This window comes from Cherax quadricarinatus, chromosome 43 (assembly GCF_038502225.1).
Source record: "Cherax quadricarinatus isolate ZL_2023a chromosome 43, ASM3850222v1, whole genome shotgun sequence".
In the NCBI taxonomy this organism is placed as follows: Eukaryota; Metazoa; Arthropoda; class Malacostraca; order Decapoda; family Parastacidae; genus Cherax; species Cherax quadricarinatus.
This window is the reverse complement of record NC_091334.1, coordinates 18,189,754-18,199,753: the sequence shown is the minus strand read 5'-3', so window position 1 is coordinate 18,199,753 and position 10,000 is coordinate 18,189,754. Positions and strand designations below refer to the sequence as shown.

At 45.5% G+C, this 10,000-nt stretch overlaps 1 protein-coding gene across 7 annotated transcripts in view; it reads left to right on the top strand.

Moving 5' to 3' along the window:
* LOC128694147 (tyrosine-protein phosphatase non-receptor type 13) overlaps positions 1–10,000 on the top strand; it is a 419,661-nt gene that overhangs the window by 129,302 nt on the left and 280,359 nt on the right. The window lies entirely within an intron of this gene.

Genomic DNA, 10,000 nt, shown 5'->3' with positions numbered 1-10,000 from the left:
AAGCTGAAGTTAGTCACAATAAACATCCTGAAGGTCAGTACCCGAAGATACACCTCAGCACTTTCAGCTTTGAAACATCTCAGCATCTCCGGAAAGACACCTGTGAGAGCAAGCATTTTGCCATGTGGCGAAACGTTTCCTTTAATAAATGTCCTGTATTGTATAAAAGTGTTTTTTTTTTCCATAAAAGAAGCAGTCTCTACTGTTATTGCACAGAGGCCAATTTCTTAATAAAATTGCACTTACGAGGTCTGGTGATGGACCGGACCGCGGGGGCGTTGACCCCTGAAACTCCCTCCAGGTACACTCCTCCAGGTATACTCCTCCAGGTATAACAACTTAGTAATGTTAAAAATTACCGACAGAATGTTAGGTGAATGAACATTTGTGCAGTTAATGTGACATTGTGGCAACGTGTAGGCTTTGCCAAGCCTTTACAAGGCTTGACAAAGCTCCTGGAGAGCGAAACGTTGCCACAGTAAAAGTTCACAATAGTTGCATCTGTGTCCACTTACCTATTACATTACAACTTACAGTACATCAACGTTAGTAAGATGGAAGGTGACCAGAGGAGAGAGTCCCCAGTTATCACATAGACTCGCAGACTTTCTTGTTTATTAACTACAGTAGTAGTTAGTAGTCAGCGAGAGCGTTATTACACCGACTTTGATTATACTTGCCCTTCAAGACTCCTCACTAACCTTACTGACTCTACCTCTGGCATATCTTCACCCCTCACTGAGCTAGCATATTACACCTTGAGTACAGTCTACCCTGCAGCGATGTACAACTCTTGTGAGCTCAGCCATTACTTTTGATTGTAATAATAATCATAATACACATACCTGAACAGCCTAAACTCAAAAAGTATAATTTCCAGCAGGTGCATCAGAAGGTCTATACAAAAGTTATTTCACGGAATATAATATACTATATAAATTAAACCGGCAGATTGCTGCCTGTTATCCACACACTCCACAGTAACACTGAAATAAAAATTGGGAATGGGTTATATAAAACTGGAGAGAGGGCAGCTGCATATGTTGGTAGTTGCATGAACCTGATCAGTTCGTACGTTGGTTTGCGTGCGGCTAGTAGTAACAGCCTGGTTGATAAGGTCCTGACCCACCGTAAGGCCTGGTCATGAACCGGGTCCAGGGGGCGCTGACCCCCGAAACATCTTCCAGGTATACTCCAGGTACTGTATACCAGTGTTGGTAACTTGAAGCTCATCATCTGTGGAGTTCTCCTGGTATAAATGAAAACCGTGAAGGGGTAAGCCAGCGGAAGGCGTCGGTCAGATGACCAGAAGCTCCAACTGTGGGTCATCATATGGCTAAGACCCGCGTCAGGAAACACTTGTCCTGTTTTCTAACGAGTCTTACCTTCTTTAACCTGTGTCATCTGCTTAAAGATACTTCTTTGGTGATACCTAATTAGTAGAAAGGAAGGAGGAAGAACACAAAGGTTGGTGCATAACTGCAAGTAATAAGTACAACACGAGGTTAGGGGATATATGTGATGAATCACGAGGGGAGACTGATGTGTAGTAGAGGGGAGACGGATGTATGGTAGAGGGGAGACTGATGTGTGGTAGAGGGGAGACTGATGTGTGGTAGAGGGGAGACGGATGTATGGTAGAGGGGAGACTGATGTGTGGTAGAGGGGAGACTGAGGTGTGGTAGAGGGGAGACTGATGTGTGGTAGAGGGGAGACGGATGTGTGGTAGAGGGGAGACTGATGTGTGGTAGAGGGGAGACTGATGTGTGGTAGAGGGGAGACTGATGTGTGGTAGAGGGGAGACTGATGTGTGGTAGAGGGGAGACGGATGTGTAGTAGAGGGGAGACTGATGTGTGGTAGAGGGGAGACTGATGTGTGGTAGAGGGGAGACTGAGGTGTGGTAGAGGGGAGACTGATGTGTGGTAGAGGGGAGACGGATGTGTGGTAGAGGGGAGACTGATGTGTGGTAGAGGGGAGACTGATGTGTGGTAGAGGGGAGACGGATGTGTGGTAGAGGGGAGACTGATGTGTGGTAGAGGGGAGACTGATGTGTGGTAGAGGGGAGACTGAGGTGTGGTAGAGGGGAGACTGATGTGTGGTAGAGGGGAGACGGATGTGTGGTAGAGGGGAGACTGATGTGTGGTAGAGGGGAGACGGATGTGTGGTAGAGGGGAGACTGATGTGTGGTAGAGGGGAGACTGATGTGTGGTAGAGGGGAGACTGATGTGTGGTAGAGGGGAGACGGATGTGTGGTAGAGGGGAGACTGATGTTTAGTAGAGGGGAGACGGATGTGTGGTAGAGGGGAGACTGATGTGTGGTAGAGGGGAGATACTTATCAGCTTCTTCCCCTTTAATGCCGCCGCTGTCACTGATACTCAAACATCTTTTACAGACCCTTCCAGACCCACCCTTCCAAACACACCCTTCCAAAACACCCTTCCAGACCCACCCTTCCAAACACACCCTTCCAAAACACCCTTCCAGACCCACCCTTCCAAACACACCCTTCCAAAACACCCTTCCAGACTCACCCTTCCAAACACACCCTTCCAAACACACCCTTCCAAAACACCCTTCCAGACCCACCCTTCCAAACACACCCTTCCAAACACACCCAAAACACCCTTCCAGACTCACCCTTCCAAACACACCCTTCCAAAACACCCTTCCAGACCCACCCTTCCAAACACACCCTTCCAAAACACCCTTCCAGACCCACCCTTCCAAACACCCTTCCAAAACACCCTTCCAGACCCACCCTTCCAAGCACACCCTTCCAAAACACCCTTCCAGACCCACCCTTCCAAACACACCCTTCCAAACACACCCTTCCAAAACACCCTTCCAGACTCACCCTTCCAAACACACCCTTCCAAAACACCCTTCCAGACCCACCCTTCCAAACACACCCTTCCAAAACACCCTTCCAGACTCACCCTTCCAAACACACCCTTCCAAACACACCCTTCCAAAACACCCTTCCAGACTCACCCTTCCAGACCCACCCTTCCAAACACACCCTTCCAAACACACCCAAAACACCCTTCCAGACTCACCCTTCCAAACACACCCTTCCAAAACACCCTTCCAGACCCACCCTTCCAAACACCCTTCCAAAACACCCTTCCAGACCCACCCTTCCAAAACACCCTTCCAGACCCACCCTTCCAAACACACCCTTCCAAACACACCCTTCCAAACACACCCTTCCAGACTCACCCTTCCAAACACACCCTTCCAAAACACCCTTCCAGACCCGCCCTTCCAAACACACCCTTCCAAAACACCCTTCCAGACCCACCCTTCCAAACACACCCTTCCAAACACACCCTTCCAAAACACCCTTCCAAATACACCCTTCCAAAACACCCTTCCAGACCCACCCTTCCAAACACACCCTTCCAAAACACCCTTCCAGACTCACCCTTCCAAATACACCCTTCCAAAACACCCTTCCAGACTCACCCTTCCAAATACACCCTTCCAAAACACCCTTATAGACCCACCCTTCCAAACACACCCTTCCAAAACACCCTTCCAGACTCACCCTTCCAAACACACCCTTCCAAAACACCCTTCCAGACCCACCCTTCCAAACACACCCAAAACACCCTTCCAGACTCACCCTTCCAAATACACCCTTCCAAAACACCCTTCCAGACCCACCCTTCCAAACACACCCTTCCAAAGCACCCTTCCAGACTCACCCTTCCAAATACACCCTTCCAAAACACCCTTCCAGACCCACCCTTCCAAACACACCCTTCCAAAACACCCTTCCAGACTCACCCTTCCAGGCCCAACTTTCAAGAACCATTCTTCCAGGCCTATCCTTCCTGCCTCGCTGGGAATAACTGGCAGGTTCTGCTCTGATTGGATCTTAGTATTGAAGTAACGAGATTACTAGAGGAGTTTATTGTGATTGGTCGTTCGGGTTTCTTCGTTGGCGTGTGGCTCACTAGTCGAGGATTTGGTTCACAACCGAAGGAACACAGGATCGATTCCCAGGCGCGGTCAAACATATGGATAACTTGTCCTACACCTGCTGCCCATGTTTATAGAATATGTATACTAAGAGGTGTATAGCTGTCAGCGTGTGCATACTAAGAGTTTGCTCCTTATTCTAGAGATTAATGTCTGATGATGACAAGGTTACATATAGTCTTACAGTCGATAGGCTTTAAACCCCCTTTAGCTAGCCCTGTTCACCTTGCTGTAAATAAAGCCATGAGTGTTAGCACACTGGGTCTATAACAGATCTTAGTCTGTACATGAATTGTATGCAGCACCGACAAGATAAAAATTTGACACATGTACAACATCTGGGTATCTTTATTGTAGACGTTTCGCCATCCAGTGGCTTTATTAATACAGATTCCAGGACATAACTGGAAGACAGTAGAACTATATACAAAATATGAAATATTCAATCCCTTAGCCTTCTACTGTCTTCCAATTATGTCCTTGAATTTGTATCCATAAAGCCACTGGATGGCGAAGCGTCTACAATAAAGATACCCAGATGTTGTACATGTCTCATTTTTATTTTATTTTTTACGTCTTAGTCTGTAAATTCATTCAGTAGTCTCCGTCATTATAAGTGAAGGAGTGTGCTTGTGGTATGGATAACTAGCGGGCCAATCACCATCCAGATTACTAGTAGGTTGTAGCCAGATTTTCCATCTTCCGGCGCATCACTGGTGCTTGGTCAACTTTTTTCGGTGGCGAGGTTTGAGCGGCTTGCCTGTGTTAGAAGCCTTTCCTTTGGGATGGATGCTACGCTTTCCACAGGGTGTTGCACTCTTAGCGGAGGCGCTGTGTGTGTCACTAACAACAATCTTCAACACATCTGTCGAAACAGGGCGACTACCTGAGATATGGAAGACAGCAAATGTAGTCCCAATTTTTTAAAAAAAAAGGAGACAAATACGAGGCGTGTGTGTCTGTGTGTTTGTGTTTTTTTTATACACTCTGCGTGCATACGTGGGTCTTCCTTCCACGCATCAGGTAGAATAATGAGTGTGTTCTCACAACGAACAAACATGGCTCTGAAAAACGTGGAATCCAATTTGCAGCGTGTGTGTGTGTGTGTGTGTGTGTGTGTGTGTGTGTGTGTGTGTGTGTGTGTGTGTGTGTGTGTGTGTGTGCGTGCGTGCGTGCGCGTGCGTGCGTGTGTGCGCGCACTGACGGCGGTGATACATGCAGTGTAGCAGGCTGTGTGTACACTGGAAGTGGAAAAATAAAACTGGTTTACAGTCGGAAGTGACAAATGATAATGTGATTGTAAGTGTTAATGTGAGTTTAATGTGGCACTCCACAGTGGTGGTGGTGGTGGTGGTGCTGCTGGTGGTGGTGCTGGTGCTGGTGGTGCTGGTGGTGCTGGTGCTGGTGGTGCTGGTGCTGGTGCTGGTGATACTAGTGGTGCTGGTGCTGGTGGTGGTGCTGCTGGTGGTGATACTGGTGGTGATGGTGGTGGTGCTGCTGGTGGTGATGGTGGTGGTGCTGCTGGTGGTGATACTGGTGGTGGTGATGCTGGTGGGGCTACTGGTGGTGGTGGTGCTGCTGGTGGTGATGCTGGTGGTGATGCTGGTGGTGCTAGTGGTGGTGCTACTGGTGGTGGTGCTGATGGTTGTACTAATGCTCAAAGTGCTGGTGCTATCAGCATCAAAGGTTACCTTCCAGCAGTGCTGGAAGGTAACCATCTTCCAGGATGACACAGTCCATACACAACACAACTGATATTTTGATTAAAATACCTGCAGCACAGAGAAATATCGCGGAGACAGAGGAGTATACCTGGCAGGCGTTTCGAGTACGAACGCTTCCGCGGCCCTGTCCATGACCAGACCTTGCTGTGGATCACAGCCTGATCAACCAGGTTGTTACTGCTGGCCGCACGGAGACCGACGTTCGATCCATAACCTGGCTGGTCAGGTGGGGGGAAAGGAGAGAAATTTGGATGATATAATGTATCTATCTACAATACATTCACAATCAGTGGCCACTATTAGGTACACCCTTCCAGTACTGGGTAGGTCCCCCTATCTGCCCCCAGAACAGTCTAAATTCTTGGTGGCATGGATTTAACAAGGTGCTGGAAATATTCCTTAGATAATAACCTGGTCCATGTTGACATAACATCACACAGTTGCTGCACATTCATGCTGTGAATCTCCCGTTCCACCACATCCCAAAGGTTTACGCCAAATTCTGACCCATCTGCGATTCGTCAGGCTAGGCGATGTTTTTCCAATCCTCATCCGTCCAGTTTTAATGAGCCTGTGCCCATTGTAGCCTCAGTTTCCTGGTCTTAACTAACATGAGTGGAACCCAGTGTGGTCTTTTGCTGTTGTAGCCCATCCACTTCAAGGGTCGACCTGTTCGTTCAGAGATGCTCTTCTACACACGACTGTTGTAACGTCTGGTTATTTGAGTTACTATCACCTTCCTGTCTGTTAGAACCAATCTGGATAAGCTCCTCTGACTTATCTCATTAATAAGGCTTTTTCGTTCACAAAACTGCCGCTTACTAAATATTTTGTGTTCTCTGTAAACTGTTATATTAGGAAATCACAGGAGATGAGCAGTTTTTGAGAAGCTTAGATCGCCTCGTCTGGCACCATCATTCCGCGGCCAAAGTCACTTAAATCATATTTCTTCCTCATTCTGATGTTTACTCTGAACAACTGAACTCGACCATGTCTGCATGCTTTTAGGCGCTGAGGTGCTGCCACATGATTGGATGACTAGATATATGCATAAAGGAGCAGGTGTACAGGTGTGCCTAATAAAGCGGCCGCTGAGTGTGTATAATGTAGGGTCAATATATGCCTGAGAACACACACTTGCACTAGTCTATCATGAACTAACTCTTCTTCACTTATACCAAGCAATACTCACTAAATGTAGTGTGATCTAAGGTACTGTAGGGTGATACAAGGTAATGTAGTGTGATCTAAGGTAATGTAGTGTGATCTAAGGTAATGTAGGGTGATACAAGGTAATGTAGAGTGATCCAAGGTAATGTAGTGTGATCTAAGGTAATGTAGGGTGATACAAGGTAATGTAGAGTGATCCAAGGTAATGTAGTGTGATCTAAGGTAATGTAGGGTGATACAAGGTAATGTAGAGTGATCCAAGGTAATGTAGTGTGATCTAAGGTACTGTAGGGTGATACAAGGTAATGTAGTGTGATCTAAGGTAATGTAGTGTGATCTAAGGTAATGTAGGGTGATACAAGGTAATGTAGAGTGATCCAAGGTAATGTAGAGTGATCCAAGATAATGTAGGGTGATACAAAGTAATGTAGAGTGATCCAAGGTAATGTAGGGTGATCCAAGGTAATGTAGGGTGATCCAAGGTAATGTAGAGTGATCCAAGGTAATGTAGGGTTATCCAAGGTAATGTAGGGTGATCTAAGGTAATGCAGAGTGATCCAAGGTAATGTAGGGTGATCTAAGGTAATGCAGAGTGATCCAAGGTAATGTAGGGTGATCCAAGGTAATGTAGGGTGATATAAGGTAATGTAGAGTGATCCAAGGTAATGTAGGGTGATCCAAGGTAATGTAGGGTGATCCAAGGTAATGTAGGGTGATCCAAGGTAATGTAGAGTGATCCAAGGTAATGTAGGGTGATCCAAGGTAATGTAGGGTGATCCAAGGTAATGTAGGGTGATTCAAGGTAATGTAGAGTGATCCAAGGTAATGTAGGGTGATCCAAGGTAATGTAGGGTGATACAAGGTAATGTAGAGTGATCCAAGGTAATGTAGGGTGATCCAAGGTAATGTAGGGTGATCCAAGGTAATGTAGAGTGATCCAAGGTAATGTAGGGTGATCCAAGGTAATGTAGGGTGATCCAAGGTAATGTAGAGTGATCCAAGGTAATGTAGGGAGATCCAAGGTAATGTAGGGTGATCCAAGGTAATGTAGAGTGATCCAAGGTAATGTAGGGTGATCCAAGGTAATGTAGAGTGATCCAAGGTAATGTAGGGTGATCCAAGGTAACGTAGGGTGATCCAAGGTAATGTAGAGTGATCCAAGGTAATGTAGGGTGATCTAAGGTAATGTAGGGTGATCCAAGGTAATGTAGAATGATCCAAGGTAATGTAGGGTGATCCAAGGTAATGTAGGGTGATCCAAGGTAATGTAGAGTGATCCAAGGTAATGTAGGGTGATCCAAGGTAATGTAGGGTGATCCAAGGTAATGTAGAGTGATCCAAGGTAATGTAGAGTGATCCAAGGTAGAGTGATCCAAGGTAATGTAGAGTGATCCAAGGTAATGTAGGGTGATCCAAGGTAATATAGGGTGATCCAAGGTAATGTAGAGTGATCCAAGGTAATGTAGGGTGATCCAAGGTAATGTAGAGTGATCCAAGGTAATGTAGGGTGATCCAAGGTAATGTAGGGTGATCCAAGGTAATGTAGAGTGATCCAAGGTAATGTAGGGTGATCCAAGGTAATGTAGAGCGATCCAAGGTAATGTAGGGTGATCCAAGGTAGAGTGATCCAAGGTAATATAGTGTGATCCAAGGTAATGTAGGGTGATCCAAGGTAATGTAGAGTGATCCAAGGTAATGTAGTGTGATCTAAGGTAATGTAGGGTGATCCAAGGTAATGTAGAGTGATCCAAGGTAATGTAGGGTGATCCAAGGTAATGTAGAGTGATCCAAGGTAATGTAGAGTGATCCAAGGTAATGTAGGGTGATCCAAGGTAATATAGTGTGATCCAACGTAATGTAGGGTGATCCAAGGTAATGTAGAGTGATCCAAGGTAATGTAGAGTGATTCAAGGTAATGTAGAGTGATCCAAGGTAATGTAGGGTGATCCAAGGTAATGCAGAGTGATGTAGAGGGTGATCCAAGGTAATGTAGGGTGATCCAAGGTAATGTATCCAAGGTAATGTAGAGTGATCCAAGGTAATGTAGAGTCATCCAAGGTAGAGTGATCCAAGGTAATGTAGAGTGATCCAAGGTAATGTAAATATTCCAAGGAAATATAGAGTGATCCAAGGTAATGTAGATTGGTTCAAGATAATGTAGACCAGGGTTCCCCAACGATGGAACTATCGAAGGGGGTCGATAAATGACTGGGGGGTCAAAAGAGGGGGTCAGTAAATTCCTGGGGACGATGTGCTTTGCCTTGATTTGGAACTACAAAATACAGACATTGACTCTCAGTTGCAGGAAGAACTCATTGATATGACTGTGGATCTCGAAGCAAAAGTATTGGTCAGTAGAGCTTAAATGGCCATTGTTCAGAGCAGCTTAAATGGCCATTGTTCAAAAGAGCTTAAATGACCATTGTTCGGAAGAGCTTAAATGACCATTGTTCAGAAGAGCTTAAATGAACATTGTTCAGAAGAGCTTAAATGACCATTGTTCAGAAGAGCTTAAATGACCATTGTTCAGAAGAGCTTAAATGAACATTGTTCAAAAGAGCTTAAATGACCATTGTTCAGAAGAGCTTAAATGACCATTGTTCAGAGCAGCTTAAATGAACATTGTTCAAAAGAGCTTAAATGGCCATTGGAGCAGCGTAAATACTATTACTAAATGCCCCCGACTTTCTGCAGTGGTTAAGACATTTTTTCCTAGCTTTCCCAAGTTGGTAGGTGGTTGTAGCCATGTAAATGTGAATGAACCTGTTGACTCACCGCTAAAACTCACCAGTTACCAACCAAATATCAGTGACCTTGTTGACCTTTATAAGATGCATTCTTACCATTAATAATATCATCACTATTTTTCATAATTTAAATATTAACTATTTTTATGGGCATTATTATTATTATTATTATTATTATTATTATTATTATTATTATTATTATTCGTAGTACTATTTATTTCCACATGTCTGATGGTGAGTGAACAGGATGGAGGGTCATGAAGGTACGGGTGAGGGGAAGAGTTGACCCCTGGTGTAGACTGACCCGAGATTGTTGGCTGCCTTTGTGTGTGCCCGGGGGGAGGGGGGAGGGAACCTTGACGACAGTGGAGGG